General features: G+C 40.2%; 1 long non-coding RNA gene across 1 annotated transcript; it reads left to right on the top strand.

Moving 5' to 3' along the window:
• Nucleotides 1-2,051: 2,051 nt before the first annotated feature.
• LOC134302836 (uncharacterized) lies at nucleotides 2,052-16,626 on the top strand. The gene is made up of 3 exons (XR_010007589.1): nucleotides 2,052-2,169; nucleotides 14,534-14,590; nucleotides 16,613-16,626. It is a non-coding gene; the product is annotated as an uncharacterized LOC134302836 (long non-coding RNA).
• Nucleotides 16,627-16,656: the final 30 nt, after the last annotated feature.

The following is a 16,656-nucleotide window of genomic DNA, read 5'->3' as shown; positions in this document are numbered from 1 at the left end:
CGCAATGTGTGCATGCGCGATAGTCGCATCGCAGGACGTGCGATGTCACTTAATGCAAATGAAATCAAAAACGTCACGCTACAACTTTTTTGCTGCTCGACACAAAACGAAAATTCACACTGTTCTCATTTTCCATGACGTATCTGCCAGTGTGTTCAAAAACCTAGTGAGCTGCCTCGCTGTACTACCTACATATGCAGCTGCCTCAGTAGAGAGGATCCTAATAAGTCATAAACTTTTATGAGGCAGGTTATTGGAACGCGCTACTTAGGGATTCCATCGGGTTTCGCGTTTAGCATCCTGCCATTAAAACCAATGGAATGAGGTGGGACGGCGCTAACTTGTCAACATAACATCTCGATTCGTGTACAGAAAACTGTCACATTTGCTGACAAGCCCAAACTTGCAAATAAAAACACTCGCTAAAAATCAATAATTTATTTACGTTTGAAAATAACTTTGTCCGCACCGTCAGCCATGTTTATTTTTCTGTGAGAGCAGAGATGCCGCAATGAATTCTGGGATTGCCTTCATCACTAAGGACGCTTCCGATTCTCACTCGTTCTGCCTCAGTAGTGAGCTTAGTGTACAGGTGTATTAGCTGCTCTTTTGTTTGTATAGTTTTTTTTTAATAATGTTTACTACTTGAAGAGGTTTTGATCCTGTTAATTCCCTCATGTGATATTGAAGCTTTCTTAGTTTAATGCTCAGTTTCAACCGAGTACAAAGATGTAGCTTGTCATAATCTTTTGTATCCCTTGTAGGCAAGGACGGATTAAGGATAGTCTGGGCCCCTGGGCAATGAGTTGCCCAGGGCCCCCTCCAAAAACATAAATAGATTAATACATTAAACCAGTGTTTCTCAACCTTTGCTCAGTCACGGCACCCTTTAAAAGTGTTCAAAATATTGAGTTGCCCCAGTCTACAATGTATTGAAAGGCACTTAGTCTCTGCGTCCCTCCTCGCACCACGCCCCCCTCCCCTTGGTGAACCAGCTCTCGGTCGCATGTGATAGGTGCTGCCTCTGCCACACCCCCTCCCCCTCGGTGGAACAACGCTCATTCAGGCACACACCCCCTCCCCTTGTAGAGTCAGCGCATCCGGTAGCTTGCCTGCCAATTTATAGGTCCCTAGAATATCAAGGACCCATGGTGAACGACTTCTGTAGAAGTCTAGAGGCCCCAAAGGCATGGCTAGGGCCCCCTAACCTCGAGGGCCCCTGGGCACTGGCCCGGTCAGTAATCCAGCCATGCTTGTAGGCACCACCCTTTTTACAGATGAGCCCCTTATTTAGAGTAAGATACATGCATTATTAATATTATTAATAATGTGGTGAAAATTCCTGCATTTTTTTTATATCGCAATATATATCGCAGGAAAAAAAAAATCGCGATGTCAGTTTTTTCCAATATCGTGCAGCCCTAGACCCGAGTTGCTGCATGATCCATCACTTATCCTGAATCCCTGCAATAACCCCAATAATCCCTACAAATAACTCAAATGTATCAAATAGTTTTTGCTCATAGGAAAAAGCCAAAACTAAAGTATATACAGTACATTTATTATTTCAGCTGTGTGTTACTGGGAATTGAAATGACTTGTACCATTACTGAGGAATTTTGCTTTATTGCCCACCCTTGTCCCAACACTACAGCACGACCAGTGCTACTGGACAGCTGATTCAGTCTCCCTCTTTTCTCTGGCTATTTATGGCAGATTCCCCTTTCGCTGTGTTCCTCTCTCAGGCCCATACATGGAGTCTGCTGGATGAGGTTACCTCTCCCGTGTGTTGCATGCACACGGGACTCGATCTTCCCGGCCCATCACCCACCTCTGCCTCTCCGTAGTAGTTTGATGTGTCATTCTGGAACTCCAGCGCTGGTACCTTAGAGAGAAATTTAGAACATTTGCAGTTGCAGCTTCTCTTATATCAACAGAAATGTTTTTACTGGCACTGAACATTTGCGGAGCTTCATGACAGGATAATTTTGATGACCCCCCTGGGATATATATACATTTTTTTTACAGACAAATTTGTCACACATTTTCCTTTGTTAAATGCTTTTGACTTCAAGATTTAAAGCTTTTCTGTTTGCTGGACTGACATGAAGTCTGGATAGTTTGAAAAGCCGACCTGCACCGGCCTCCAGAATCAGATCATCAACACAGGTGCCTGTCGTCTTATATTCTAGATTTAACACTTGTTATTGGCTAGAATTAACTTATTTTATGAATGTGTAGAATGCAGCCTGTTTAGTCTGGCTCAGTCAGTACTTTTGAGGCATTTAACAGCTTTTCTGCCACATATGTGTCAGTGGGCTTTGACCTGACAGTGACCACTTTCTTTCTGCTAGTTCTGTTTGTCCATGTCCATGCTACTAAACATTTTCTTTATAAGTCTATATTCTTTTTAGCTTGCATAATAATTAATTGCCATCAATTTTTTTCTTCCTTACTTGTGGTTATACTGTTATTAGAGGCTGGATGGGCCACTTATCATTAGTTATTAACCAGTGGTCAGTGAAATGATACACGTATGGTGAAAATAATCAGATTGTTTGGTTGGAACTGCTTGTTATATGCGTGTTATAACTGTATATTATATTACTTAATATTTAGGGTGGCACGGTGGCCAAGTGGGTAGCACTGTCGCCTCACAGCAAGAAGGTCCTGGGTTCGATCCCCAGGTGGGGCGCTCCGGGTCCTTTCTGTGTGGAGTTTGCATGTTCTCCCGTGTCTGTGTGGGTTCACTCCGGGTGCTCTGGTTTCCTTTCACAGTCCAAAAACATGCAAGTGAGGTGAATTGGAGACACTAAATTGTCCAAGACTGTGTTTGGTATAACCTTGTGAACTGATGAACCTTGTGTGACTACTGTTTCCTGTAACCAAATGTGTAAAACATGACGTTAAAATCCTAATAAACAAACAAACAAACCCTTAATATTTAAACCTATTACTGTACAACATTGAAGAGTTCCCATTACTTGGTTAAACACTACAAACATTTAATTGGTGATGGCAATGCAATTTGATTACAATAATAAAGTCACTGATAATATAGCTGAGCTGGTGTTGGCCAATACAAAGCTGTAATTATGTAACTGTGACAGTCTGTTGTGAAATGTACTAGCAAACATAAGGTTCATTATTAATGCTTTTTCAGTATTACATTAAATATACCATAATACTTTATAATACTAAAGGTCTTTAAACTATGAACTATTTGCATCTGTTGTCTAATGATGTTTAACAAAGCTCCCATAGAAAGTTTATTGTGACCCTGCTTTGTATTTTAGTTCCTATCATGTTTTTGTATCATGTCCTGGACTTTTTATTAATTCTTAAAAGCAGATGGCAATTTTTACCCTCATCATTGTATATTTAATGTTTATTAATTGACTCAGTATTAAAAGAAATTGGGGGCTGCACGGTGTGGGTAGCACTGTCGGCTCACAGCAAGAAGGTCCTGGGTTCGATCCGCAAGTGGGGGCGGTCCAGGTCCTTTCTGTGTGGAGTTTGCATGTTCTCCCCATGTCCGCGTGGGTTCCCTCTGGGATCTCCGGTTTCCTCCCACAGTCCAAAGACATGCAAGTGAGGTGAATTGGACAAACTAAATTGTCCAAGACTGTGTTTGGTATAACCTTGTGAACTGATGAACCTTGTGTAACTACTGTTTCCTGTCATGAATGTAACCACAGTGTAAAAAATCCTAATAAACAAACAAACTTTAAAAGAAATTGTAGTTATTTTATATTTGTATGACCGACATTAGCACAGACTTCTTAATTTGAATGTGATCCCCATTCTAATGCTTGTCTGTGTTTGTTTTTGACATTTTGTGACATTTGTGTTTGGATGCATCATAAATACAAATGTTAGGACAGGCTGTTCCTCAAAGCTTGATCACAGCAGTGCAGCAGTGTAACTTGAGCTGGTTGGTGCCTTATTGCTGGCATGTCTATGCTTGGCAGCCTCAGTCTGTTTACGTTTGAGATTCCTCATGGTCGAAAGACTAACAGTGTCATCAGGTCAATAGACTAAATGCACAATAGACTAAATCTGAAGACGTGCTGGAGTAAATTTAATGTACATTTGTTTGAAGATTTGAATTTTAATCAGACAATAAGACTAGCCTTTATGTTGGGCTGTTGGTGTTTATTGTTGCCAACTAGTTCTAGTTTGACCTTTACTTCAAGGTTCAAGTGTTAAACCACTCCCATGACTGCTAATTCTGTCATCAGATCTCGCTAGAAACAGTTTGTTAATGAATGAATGGTGTGAGGTAAACTTCATGTGATGGTTTTAGCCATTACTTTAGCTATGCGTCTGAGTTTCTCCTCTGTGGTAACTGTTGGCCAGGCACCAGCATTGCAGCTGTTAAATTAGTTGCACCTGCCTGCTTTGTCAAAATAAACTGACAACGTCTTGTGTAGAACCTTATGGACCCGTGAGTAGTTCTTTCTACAGACATTACAACACAATCTGCAATGCAACTGAAGTGCTACATTTATTTATTTTAATAGCTTTATTTGTGTATAAAAGTTCGACCAACTTGAATAGTATGAATTAGAAAAGAATGTGGTAATTCTTTAGCCATTTGCTGTGTGCCTGACTTACTGATAGTACTCATACTCCTATGGTAGATGTGCTGGTATGACATTGGTCCAGTTGAGTTACTGCTAATAAGTATAAAGTTTTTCTAACCTGATCAATATAAACAAAACTGTCATGTGACCTTTGCTCGGCCGTTGCATGTACCAGCTACCAGCCTTATCAAACACCCATGAGAGTTTTTGGAAGATTGTCACATACAAACAAATACACTTCGTTTTAGGTAATATCTTTGGAAAGACTAGGTTTCTACAGGGGTTGGACAAAATAACTGAAACACCTGGTTTTAGACCACAATAATTTATTAGTATGGTGTAGGGCCTCCTTTTGCGGCCAATACAGCGTCAATTCGTCTTGGAAATGACATATACAAGTCCTGCACAGTGGTCAGAGGGATTTTAAGCCATTCTTCTTGCAGGATAGTGGCCAGGTCACTACGTGATGCTGGTGGAGGAAAACGTTTCCTGACTCGCTTCTCCAAAACACCCCAAAGTGGCTCAATAATATTTAGATCTGGTGACTGTGCAGGCCATGGGAGATGTTCAACTTCACTTTCATGTTCATCAAACCAATCTTTCACCAGTCTTGCTGTGTGTATTGGTGCATTGTCATCCTGATACACGGCACCGCCATTGGATGCACATGGTCCTCCAGAATGGTTCGGTAGTCTCGGTAGTCCTTGGCAGTGACGCGCCCATCTAGCACAAGTATTGGGCCAAGGGAATGCCATGATATGGCAGCCCAAACCATCACTGATCCACCCCCATGCTTCACTCTGGGCATGCAACAGTCTGGGTGGTACGCTTCTTTGGGGCTTCTCCACACCGTAACTCTCCCGGATGTGGGGAAAACAGTAAAGGTGGACTCATCAGAGAACAATACATGTTTCACATTGTCCACAGCCCAAGATTTGCGCTCCTTGCACCATTGAAACCGACGTTTGGCATTGGCACGAGTGACCAAAGGTTTGGCTATAGCAGCCCGGCCGTGTATATTGACCCTGTGGAGCTCCCGACGGACAGTTCTGGTGGAAACAGGAGAGTTGAGGTGCACATTTAATTCTGCCGTGATTTGGGCAGCCGTGGTTTTATGTTTTTTGGATACAATCCGGGTTAGCACTCGAACATCCCTTTCAGACAGCTTCCTCTTGCGTCCACAGTTAATCCTGTTGGATGTGGTTTGTCCTTCTTGGTGGTATGCTGACATTACCCTGGATATCGTGGCTCTTGATACATCACAAAGACTTGCTGTCTTGGTCACAGATGCGCCAGCAAGACGTGCACCAACAATTTGTCCTCTTTTGAACTCTGGTATGTCACCCATAATGTTGTGTGCATTGCAATATTTTGAGCAAAACTGTGCTCTTACCCTGCTAATTGAACCTTCACACTCTGCTCTTACTGGTGCAATGTGCAATTAATGAAGATTGGCCACCAGACTGGTCCAATTTAGCCATGAAACCTCCCACACTAAAATGACAGGTGTTTCAGTTATTTTGTCCAACCCCTGTATCTATCCAGTGCTGTTTTAGATCTTCTATCTAGGCAAAGGTTCATTAACACTCTTGTGGTGGCCTTGTGGAATTGCACACACTTCCTGAGTGTGGGTTTCCTCTGGATACTTCCAGGTTCCAATCACACTTACAGTTGCCACCATGTGTGATGTAGTATGTAAGTGTATGAAAATGTTTTGCCTTTTGATGGATTCTCGTCCTGTGCAGGGTGTATTTTTGCACCTATTGTTTCTGGGCGGCACCAAACCCACCACAAACCTTATCAGGAGGAAAAGGCTAGTGGAAATAAATATGCGGTCACAATACCGAAATATTCAACCCCACACACCTTGAAAGGTATTGTGGTGATGTAGAGTTGAATAAAAATATACAAGATTTCTCATTTAACAAAGAGGAGGTGGCACGTTGGCTTAGTTGGTAGCACTGTTGCCTTACAGCAAGAAGGTCTTTGGTTCGATTCCCAGGCGGAGCGGTCCGGGTCCTGTCTGTGTTGGGTTTGCATGTTCTCCCCGTGTCTGCATGGCTTTCCTCCGGGAGTTCCGTTTTCCTCCCACAGTCTAAAAACATGCAAGTGAGGTGAACTGGAGATACTTGATTGTCCATGACTGTGTTTGACATTAAAGACTTGAACTGATGAATCTTGTGTAACAAGTAATAACCTGTAAAGTCATGAATGTAGTCAAAAGTGAGTAAATACTGATGTTAAAATCCTAATAAATAATATAATATAATAATATAATAAATAATATAAATAAATAACAAAGAGGACATTCATTAAAACAAATAAGCAATTTTTAATTTAAATGAAAAACATCTAGTTCTCTGAACAAATGTTCATATCCACTGTTTCAACCCCTGGGCCTTCCACTCTTTTGCCTTAATGACCTCTACTAAGCCTTTTTGGTGCCAACAAGCTTCTGATGCCTCTGTTTTCGCATCTTTTCATGCAAGCTCTCAGCTTATTGAGGTTTGATGGCTTTTGTAAGCACAGCACAGCTCTTTGAGACTGGACTGTCTCACTGTGGTGCCTGCAGTTCAGGACAAGTTAAACAGACTGTACTATGCCTTTTCTCTACACTGTGACCTAATAAAGGCAAAGAGAGGAGGCAGAGATCTGGAGTCTTCATGCTCAGTCGGAATGTAAAATAGCCTTCAGCAGTAAGCTGGGTGAATTTAGGATTTTGTTATGGGTAGCTGTATAAAAAATCAATGCCATATCGCACATATACGAAGCCCCAGGTTATCCATCTTTGAGGCTTTGGTTGCTGAAAAAAGTGGCGTCTCATCACAATTATTTTTTTCTCTTAAGGAGTATTTTTAAATGTTAAGTACTAGGCACATTTTATCTTTCTTTTAACTAATAACAGCCTCAGTTTATTGTATTAATGTTTTATTGAAGAAAAAGAATGGCAGTAGTGTGGAACAGCAGAACTAAACATTTACAAATGCTAACTAAACATTATAGTTCTACCTTTATGCTGGAACATGATGCAAATATAATATACATATAAAATATGTTGGGGTTTTGATATTCTTAGTTTACAAAGTGTAGCTGTGCACCAATTTTAATTGTATAGAAATTGTGTGCATATAAATAAGCTGTAATATGTGCTTCTAAATGCAGGCTAAGATTTGTTACCTTCTGGTATTTTGTTGTCCAAACAGAAACTTTCTAGCTTCATTTGGTCTTGTGTAAACAGCTTTGTTCCTTGGAAACCACATAAATCCTTATTGTACAGTACAGTGATGGACTATTTGTGCTATATATTAAGAGCTAAGTGTTTATGCATGCTTTAGATAGAAATAAGGTTTAAGACTAACAGTGTATGCCAAAATATTTAAGAAAACCAGTAATTTTGATTGGTTGACGGAACCAAACATGCTAATAGACCTCATAAAGAATCTCTGAGTGGGATCATTAGCAGCTTCAGGTTTATGAGGTTGTTTTGAACAGTAGGACTGTGTTAGAAATGATCGGCATGAATAATAGAATCATGCTTATTGGCGATGGCTGTGAAATGTCAAACGCTGTAGACTGTTCCTAAAAAATCAGTGGAGTAAATAAAGTCAACAGTGAAGCACATGGACAGTTCCACATTGTAAACAAGTCCCCCCACCCACGTACTATCCTTTTAGCCAATTGGAGCACACATTACCTTATAAAGGGTGTTTGAAGGTGGTAAAGGGGCAGGGAAAATGACTGTGTGTACAAAACTTGCATTCTGTTTTACAAATCTGACATTTTGTTTGAGATCTATCACAATATGGTGTTTATGCTGGAAATAAGAGTATTATTTTTGATTAACTCAGTGATTTGTTTATGATTTATCATAATATATGAAGCAGAATCATTAATGTAACTGTAATGACTTGTCTCTTTTTATATAAGCATTTGACTAAGGTGAAGAAGTCAGATGTCTTAAGTACACACAATTATTTATGTTGATTTTCCTGCATCAGAAATATTCTAGCATTATTCTTCTTCATCCTACATTGCTTTGCCCTCTAGTGACTTCTTGTAGAAATATTACCTTGTACACATACCTTGAGTTACTTGAGTTACAAAACAGCTCTTATATAACTTTTATTTTAGTGTTTTTACAAACATCGTTGTCCTATCCCCATTGGCGGCAGTGCCCGTTTACATTTTGTCCACCCCAAAATCAATACGGATGACCCCCCCCCCCTCTGCACCTAGAACGCTCTTAGTCTTTGCTTTGTATTCTCCAGTCTTATCAAGTCTCAGTGCTGTTATGTTGGCTAAGGCTGCACTGGGTTCTAAATGTAGGGCTTCCAAAAATATAGATACATTACATGGCCAGAAGTATGTGGGCACCTGACCATGAGTCTGTCGGACATCCAATCTCAAAATCGTGAACATGAATATGGTGTTGCCGGATGGATTTGCACCTATTACGGTCCCCACTTTATTCTAGAGAGTTTACGCAAGGTTCGAGTGCGTCTCTGTTTTTGTGACCGCTCTGAAAGCTGAAGGCTCATGATCAGTGTTCTAATTCATCCCAATGGCGTTAGATATGTGCAGGCCACTGGGGTTTCTGCACACCAAACTTATCAAACCATGTCTTTATGGACTGTGGTTTGTGAACAGGCACATAAGAAATTCAAGTTGAAGGCATATAATGTTCAGATCATCTGGATTTTATTCAGCTTTTTGCAATGACTAAAGCGCATTGACTTAAGGAACAATGGTGTCCTTACAGTATACTACACATACATACTGCCATAATGCTTGTCTAAAATATCTTTGTTCCCTTTAAATAATGGGTATTACATGTTATCCTCCTGTACTCAGCCACTAACCACACCAAGCTTTTCATTCTTACCTTTTAAATTGGCATTATTTAAACATTATGATCAAGCATCATGATATTGTATTGGCAGTTCTGTCATTTAAGAATCTTACCTTATAATCTAACACTGAGGACGCTTGTTATTGCTGTTTGTCAAAGAAAATTGAACTATATATTTTATATCAGCATGATGAGAAATTCTGTGGCTTCAGTTTTCATATGTACGTATTGGTTCTTGCCATGATGTAAAGCAGTGGTTAATGGACCATTTGCCGCTTGTGATATAGAGGTGTGGTGATACCCTGGGGCAGCACTTAGGAATTCACAGAGATCGAGAAACACGTGCTTTTAAAGCATTTGCTAAAAGATAAAAATGTAATGGTTTCTTTATATCGGAAACAAATCTCTAAATTACGCACCTGTCTGTGTTTATACATTCCATTTGTGGCGGCACAGTGGCGCTAAATGGGTAGCAAGAAGGTCCTGGGTTCGATCCCCAGGTGGGGCGGTCCGGGTCCTTTCTGTGTGGAGTTTGCATGTTCTCCCCGTGTCTGTGTGGGTTTCCTCCGGGTGCTCCGGTTTCCTCCCACAGTCCAAAGACATGCAAGTGAGGTGAATTAGAGACACTAAATTGTCCATGAGTGTGTTTGATATAACCTTGTGAACTGATGAACCTTGTGTAATGAGTAACTACCGTTCCTGTCATAAATAAACAAACAAACATTCCATTTGTTTATTACCTTCCAAAACCAAAATTTTTGCATTTTCTGCATTGCAGACCCTATCTGCCATCCTGTTTCGATTTGCAATGTTAGTTCCACTGGGATCAACCAGCTTTTTCATGACTGTTGTGGACATGATGCTTGTTTTACAGTGGGAACATACGCCAATAATTTTTTTTTGCTCATCCAATTTGTACCTGATTGCGTTATGCTTCCTCTCTACTGGTGCTGACCCCCGCCTCTGATTGAAGAGAGAGAACTGACACACGCCTCCTCCGACACGTGAGCAGTACCCGACTGCATCTTTTCATTTGCGCGAAAAGATGCCAATCAGCCTTGTGCACGGAGAGCCACACCCTCATCAGCAGAGGTCATAATTGCATCAGTTATGAGGTCCTTATCCGGCTCCCTCACCTGGATGAACAACAGCCAAACGTTGTTCATTTGATATGATGTATTAGAAATCCCAGCTCTGGTGTGCTAGCGTATTTTATCGCTGCGCCACGTGAGCGGCAATCATTTAAGCATCTCAGGGTGACTTGAATGTTTAGTGCATAAACAGTGTGATTAATCGCCCTGCCAATGTGGTACGGAATGGTTCACTGTCTCTACATTTATAAAAGGACTGGCATGTGTTTACTGTGAAATTATTTGATCAGTCGGGCATCATTCAAACAGAAACAGGAAAGCACACACTACTGAATAAATAACACCTTTAAACTTTTTTTGGCATGTGTTCGTGTCATAAGTCTGGGAATTCACCGTGCTCCAAGAGTCCACTTTTATCACCCAGGCTAATTTCTGCCTGCAATCAAATTACAGCCTGCGAGCAGCTTTAACATCTCTCGCTCCTGCCTTCTCTCCCTCTCTCTCTCTCTCTTTGGATCTCTTACCCTCAGCGATGTGTATTCGTTTGGCCGAACCCTCCAGGGTTGTGCTAGAGTCTGGGCTTCCTCCACGTCTCTCTATCTAGATCAAATTTTTAAAAAAGACTCATTTTTTCCTTCGGGTTTATTCTTGTACTTTTTCATTCGCACCATGATTCAGAACCCGTGGATTACTAACTATTTGAGTCATGTTGCTAAGTGCAGTCAAGGTAAGATTCTGCTCCCTGTTGCACTGCTGGTGCTGCAGGATTTATTGGTTTTTGTGGGATTTGTCTAACAAAGATGGAATTAATAACATGCAGAAAGGCTTATATTGTCTAGATTAGATATATATATATATATAAGATAAGATCCTTTATTTGTCATGTATACATATACAGGTGTACAGTACAATGAAATCTTTCTTCGCATATCCCAGCTTGTTTGGAAGCTGGGGTCAGAGCGCAGGGTCAGCCATCGTACGGCGCCCCTGGAGCAGACAGGGTTAAGGGCCTCGCTCAAGGACCCAACAGTGGCTGCATAGCAGAGCCTGGATTTGAACCGCCAACCTTCGGTTGATAGCTCAAAGCTCTACCCACTAGGCTACCACTGTCCCGAATTATTATAATTACGGCCAGAAAGCATGAATGAAGTAGTTCCAAACAAGCAAATGCCTCCAAGGCAGTAGTGATGAGTACCCACTGACGATGGTCTGAGGAGGGACAAGTCAAGAACCAACGTCAGGCTGATCGGCTGGCCAAGGCTTATTGATGCTTAAGGATATGAAGGCTATGCATCTGGCATAGACCACATGGGTTACCGTGGCTCAAAATGCAGATCGTTTTAATAATGGTCGACGTGTCACAACACGGGGCATTATACCCGTCTGTGTATTGGGCTGTATAGTCTCAGACCAGTTTAAAAAAAAAAAAAAAACAGCCAAACTGAAAGGACCTACAATGGGCATTCAGTATTGAGACTGGACATTGGAGAAAAGGAAGAAGCTTGACTGGTCTGATCAGACAATTCCTAAATTTGTCGATATGGATGCTTGCCTTATTATTTGGGCACAGAGAATTCATCAGCTGTCATTTACATTTTCATTGACATTTTCGGCATTTAGCAGACGCCTTTATCCAAAGCGACTCACATTACAGGTACAGTATACAGTCTAAGCAATTAAGGGTTAAGGGCCTTGCTCAAGGGCCCAACAGCAGCAACCTGTGAGGCTTGAACCAGCGACCTTCTGATTACTAGTCCAGTACCTTAACCACTAGGCTACGGCTTGTGGTAACTAAGGCCACGGCCGTCTTGATAACTAAAATATAATTATATAATAAAAACAACTAAAAAGAAATGAGCAATGCCTCAAAATGAAATGCTATTCTGGGGCGGCTCGGTTGGTTGCACTTACAGCAAGAAGGTCCTGGGTTCGATTCCCAAGTGGAGTGGTCTGGGTCCTTTCTGTGTGGAGTTTGCATGTTTTCCCCGTGTCTGCGGGGGTTTCCTCCCACAGTCCACAGACATGCAAGTGAGTTAAATTGGAGATACAAAATTGTCTGCGACTGTTTGACGTTAAAAGACTTGAACTAATAAATCTTGTGTAACCTGTAATGACCTGTCCTGTCATAAATGTAACCAAGTGTAAGTGTGTAAAACAAGACGTCAAACAGAAATGCTATTTTGGAACTTTGTACACCACCAAGTTAATCTTTGTTGCTACATGTTTGTTTTTTAACTTAATAAATTATTCAACAAAGTTTGTTCCAGTCATTTAGTCATGGAAAAGGTTGCAAAATTGATTCCTATAACACATCTGGACCTGGTTTAGTCTTGTTTTTAAAATATTGTACAATTGACTGTTTCCTTCCATCAGTAAAAGTTACGTACTGCAGAAATACTGTATTTAGAGCCATGATGGTACATGAAATAAACACCAATTAACCAATACTAACAAATTCACAATCAAACCATGTAGTAGCATTTGATAGTTCTGAGATGTGTATGCTTACAGAGAGAGGTTGCAGTTTTAAAACTGCAAGTGCTGTTATTTTTTACCTTGTCCTCCTCTTTCTGTATTTTTAGAAAGTCCACGGCTCAACTCGCACTGTGCGAGTGCTTGCACAGTGCACAACCCTGTCCACTTTATATTAGCCGTGTGTAGCTCTCATTACAGCTATACTTTATGCTTCTCAACACCTCTAGACTTTATATACTATATATACAGTCAAGGGACAGTGGTAGACTAGTGTGTAGAGCTTTGGGCTATCAACCGGAGAATTGGCGGTTCAAATCCAGGCTCTGCTATGCAGCCACTGTTGGGTCCTTGAGCGAGGCCCTTAACCCTGTCTGCTCCAGGGGCGCCGTACGATGGCTGACCCTGCGCTCTGACCCCAGCTTCTGATCCCAAACAAGCTGGGATGTGCGAAGAAAGAATTTAATTGTACTGTACATCTGTATATGTATATGTGACAAATAAAGTACATGGTCAAAAATATATATATGCATCTTTTTTATTAGGTAAAATTGCCTATTGTAGGTGAACTTATTGCAAACAGGTTTATAATATTAACACTCAGCCTATCACAGTGTGTGTATGGTTTCTCACGTCTCTAAGCCATCAACAAGCTCCTGGTATAACTCTTTAGATTCTTGAGCACTCACCTTAGTAGTAGGTGCAGTGTTGCTGTGTTTAAATGCCTCTCCTTTTGTTTACTTTATTATTATTATTATTATTTTTTAGGCTAGTTAGAACTTTAATTTAATTTAGTATAAATCCTATTCATTCAAATTATTCTCCAGGCCACCCAAGGAGATGGGTTCCGGATGAATCTGTTTTCTCTCAAGGTTTCTTCCTGTAATTTTAATATTTTGAGTTTTTCCTTGCTACTGCCCTGCTTGCTCAAGAGGGGTTTTTGGTCTGTTGGTCCTGGATTCTGTAAAGTTGCTTTGAGACAATGTCCATTGTAAAAAAACCTGTTCTGTTCTGGTCATTGTGGCCAAATAGCTTGTTTTTTTTTTGTTTATTGGGCCCCAAAATGCTCATCCAGATTGCTGTTTCTTTGTCATTGTGATCTGCAACGAATCTCATTTTATGGGGCCTTATTTTTATATTAAACATAGTGATGTAAAACGTGCTTGACTGGGGACAACAATACTTGTATTCCAGTTGTTTCTTATTCTTGGCAGACATGTTTTGGTAGTTTGTAGTTTGTTTCCCCAATTGTGAAAGGGTGATAGTTTAGGTTTTTGATGTGTTCTGATGTGTTCTTAAAATGGTTGTGTTTTAAATGACTAGTTGTGTATATTTTCTCATTGGTTCTAGGAATTTGCTTTTCAAACGTAACCCACCCCATACTACACCATCATTAAATGATATCTTCACAGGGATACAGGGATTTTTGCCTAGTACTTGCTGACAGCCAAATATAGACATTGTATGCTCTTCTCTGATGTTCTAGTGTGAGGAATGAGTGTTTCCTATCCAAGTATTTTTTTTTTCTTTTGCAGGGCTTGGAGTTGAGTCAAAAGCTGCAATCCTGCACAGCCACAGACAAAAGCACCAAGGTGTGTATTTGCTTCAGCTGTTGAAAATGATCAAGTCAACAATAATCAATTATTGGACAACAATTATTTATTCATAATAAAAAAAAACAGTAGCAGAAACCATTATGTAAATCTTAAAATACCATACAGACTAAAAGTAACGGCAGTTGCAGTCTGACAGGCAAACTGAATAATGTGTAGTTAGTCGCAGGGATGAAGCTTTTACAAAGCAGAGCTGCCTTTGTGGTGTTATCTGCTTCACCCTCATGTTGTGATTCAATATGTGTTTATTCTAGTCTAGCGTTTGCCTGTGTCTGTACAGATTAGGGAGAAACGTCCATCTGTTCTATTCTTTACCTAGCATGCTTTGGGTGTGTAAATAGGCATAGCAAATCTCAATACCTGATGGGTAATGTCAAAACACTATTAATATTGTAGGACATTAGAAGGAGTTGGTATTTCTACTTACTATAATGCCAAATTATTTTACTCACAGTAGAGGTATTGCATTTTATTATCTGGTTGCCGCCTGAGGGATCGAAGATCACAAGCGTTTAGTTTAAGCTTGCGCCCTTGGCCCTTACGCACTAAAATTTCTCCCGGTTCCTTGAATGATTTAATGATATTATGCACTGTAGAGGGAGAAATATGCAAATCCCTTCCAATCTTTCTTCGAAGTTCAATGTTTTTAAACATTTCAATCATTTTCTCACACATTTGTTGACAAACTGGAGATCCTCTGATCATCTTTGCTTATCAAAGACTCACCTGAACACTGCATTTCTATTTTATTTGCGATTTCCATACTGTTGCCGGGGTGGCACGGTGGCTAAGTGGGTAGCACTCCAACAGTCCAAAGACATGCAAGTGAGGTGAATTGGAGACACTAAATTATCCGTGACTGTGTTCGATATGACCTCGTGAACTGATGAATCCTGTGTATCGAGTAACTACCTCAAAACATGACGTTAAAATCCTAATAAACAAACAAACAAACCATACTGTTGCAGTTTTGTAAGTCCAATTTTTGCTGCCTATTGTTTGACACAAGACTTCTCAACAGTATATGGTCACCGTTTTCCTATTTATGGTACAGACAGCTCTGGACTGCAGGCAGGCCCATCAAGCACATACAACCAGTGTCAATCCTGTGACCTGCTGAAATAACCATTCATTTAGCATGAAAATGCTTTGAAGTATTAAACCTTTATGGACACTTTGTCTTTAGAATTGCATGAAGTATCAGCATGTGCCAACTGCAACTCATAGTAACTGGAGTGGCATGTTTAGTCTGTGCAGCCATGGTGCCATGGGGAAGCAAAACTCGACTGATGTAATATTAAAAGCTTAACTCTATACTAATTACTGTGACAGACCATGAGGGCATTCGGAGTCCTCAACACCCCTGTATCAGTTCATCTCTAAATGTCACACAGAAACATGGTACTGAAGCAGTTCTCTGAAATAGGTCTTTAAATTGCCCAAGCCCTTTTTAAATGGCTTTAAGTTGCTCAATACTATGGTGTATGTATTAATTGCTTAACTGTTACAAAATTGTAAAATTCTGTTTTTAGTATGTGATTGTAATAGTCACCAAAACAAAAAGGTGAAAATGTGCATTCATACAGTGTATCCTATGATTGAATACATGTTGCACTGATTGTAGATCATTAAACAAAAAATGTATCCACAATTTGTTCTGTTTTTGATCCTTTAAAAAATACATTACACACCCTGGTAAAATGTAGCTGTCCCTTTGTTTAACAACTAATTCACTAATTAGTTGCACCCTTTTTTAGCCAAAATGATTGCTACTAAATAAATTCTGTGGAGGACTTCTTGCTGTCCTTGATAGCTGCATGATAGCTTTAAAATCAGACACACTTAGGTTTTTTAAGCATGTCTCACTACATCATCTCCATGGATTTTTATTCTTTAACTAGGCTTCTGAAATAATTACAATCTTAAAACATTGCAAATGTTTTGTATGATTTCTGTAAATTATAGAACAGTAAATATACTGTAAATATACTGTTTCTACAGATTTACTGAAGACTTTTGCCTTGAAGAGAAGAAAACTGATGCTA

Source organism: Trichomycterus rosablanca, chromosome 25 (genome assembly GCF_030014385.1).
Source record: "Trichomycterus rosablanca isolate fTriRos1 chromosome 25, fTriRos1.hap1, whole genome shotgun sequence".
NCBI classification, from domain to species: Eukaryota; Metazoa; Chordata; class Actinopteri; order Siluriformes; family Trichomycteridae; genus Trichomycterus; species Trichomycterus rosablanca.
Note: the sequence above shows the minus strand (reverse complement) of the source record. Positions and strands in the feature narration are given on the sequence as shown.